This window comes from Camelina sativa, chromosome 12 (assembly GCF_000633955.1).
Source record: "Camelina sativa cultivar DH55 chromosome 12, Cs, whole genome shotgun sequence".
Taxonomy (NCBI): domain Eukaryota; kingdom Viridiplantae; phylum Streptophyta; class Magnoliopsida; order Brassicales; family Brassicaceae; genus Camelina; species Camelina sativa.
The window spans coordinates 7,257,619-7,259,620 of record NC_025696.1 but is presented as its reverse complement, the minus strand read 5'-3'; positions in this window follow the sequence as shown (position 1 = coordinate 7,259,620).

Below are 2,002 nucleotides of genomic sequence, written 5' to 3'. Positions count from 1 at the left end.
GAGTTCCAACTTCGCACCTATCATTTAAAGCCGAAGTCCGACTTCGCAAACCTAAACCGAAGTTCTCACTTCGTACTCAGCTTTACTATAAAAGCTTAATGATTGCGAAAACTCCAAACCGAAGTTCTCACATCGTATTCCGTTTAGTTTCGCAAATTCCTATCTAAACCGAAGTATTCACTTCATACTCAGTTTTACTTACTAAAGTTGGGGGAGCCATTTTTTGAACTATTTAACCGAAGTTCTCACTTCGTGTTCTTTTCTGCTAGTCATCTTTTCAAAACAAAAGATTGTGGAAGTTCAGTTCACATTTCGAATGGCACAACAAAAAATGGAGTGGTCACAACGACCAAAACACTCCAAAGCAATATGAAAATAAATACTACAAACGGGGGGCACCTCGTGCCAAAACAACCCCAAAATTAAAAACTAAGGATCAGGGAGAGCGGGATCTGATGCCGCTTCGGATAGGGCCAGGCCCATCTCTGCGAGCTCCCCTTCCGACCTAGTGTTCGCTAGGTAGTCGTCCGTCCCCTGGTTTGAGATTAGCCCGAGGTTAGTACCAGACTCGTCTATGGTGACACTAAGCGGGTGCTCACTACACAAGAGGTCGGGCGTATCCGCCAAAAGATCAGAGAAGGCAGCAAGGTCGAGATCACGAGGAGTTACCTTCGAAACCTTTTCATCGGCTTCTTCCTCGTCAGTTTTCAGGAGTCCGAGCTCGGCCTCCATGTCTTGGATCTCGCCTCTAGAGATCTCCTCGACCAGCATCCGGTTAGCCCTGATCTCGGCAGCTCGGATCTGGAGCGGGGCTAGTTTCTCCCTTTCTTCGAAGGTGACCTTCACCTCCTCAACCAAGGGGCGGAGAGTTCGCCTCATCGCCTGCCTTTCCTCCCTCCGTACCCTCTCAATCTCGCAGCTGTTGCCAGCTTCGAGTCACTGGTTGCGGAGCTCGATCTCGTGCAGTCTGTTTTTTGCTGCCTTGGCATCTTCCGCCGCCTCAAAGTAAAGGTCCCCCGCCTTCTTCAGTTTGTCGCGAAGGTCTTCATTAGCAACCCCGAGGTCGAGCACATCTACCTCAGCCTTCTTCATCCGAGCTCGGATCCGTTCGGCTTTCGCCACGGTGTCAGCGTTCTCGGCTTCCAGTCGGGCATATTCCTTAACCTGAGCTTCTAAGTCAGCGATCCTTTCTTGAAGGAGGTGTACTTCGGAAGACGAGGGGGAAGCGAACAGTTGCTCCTCATAGGACGCAACCGAGGAGTTAAACTCGATCATCAGCTGAAAAGATAGCTTATTAAGCGACCGTTGGGCAAAAACAAAAAAGGGGGCAAAGAGAAACAAAAATATTTACCTCGCCGATTTTATCCGCGAAGCGAAAGAAGTTTGCGCGATTGACCTCGGTCATGTCCGCGAATGCCGGGATCCGAACTCCGGGACGAACGTAGCTCCGCATTAGATCGGCTGGGGACGCAGGAGGGGCTGAAAGATTTTTTGGGCAAGTCATTTCAGTAACAACTATCGAACAGTCAAAGGTATAAAAGTAAATGTTAAGAAAATTTACCTCGGGCGAAAGGACGTTGTTCCTTCGGAGGATTTCGTCCGGAGTCTTTAGGCGGTGGGGCCTCCTTAAATCTCCCCTCCGAGGAAGGACCCCTGTCTTTCGAGCTAGATTTACTTCGCTCATCCCCTGACGGGCCAGTCCGGGCTCGCCCCTTTTCACGCGAAGAGGAGGCGGTCTCAGGCTCCTTCCTCTTCTTTGATGAATCAGTTTGCTGAGAGGAGGCCTCTTCGGAGGATTTCTTCGGTATTGGGGGGGAAGGAGCGACCTCCCGTGGTTCATCACTGGAATCAGCAATGACAATCACGGGGGGGGATCACCGGGCCAGCAGGAGCCCCGGTTGATTCAATACCAAGTTCGGGAGAGCCAGTTGGAGGCGCGGAAGTCCCGCTCACCTCGGGAACGGAGGAGCTGGAGGGATTCTTGCTAGAAATGCGAGCTTTG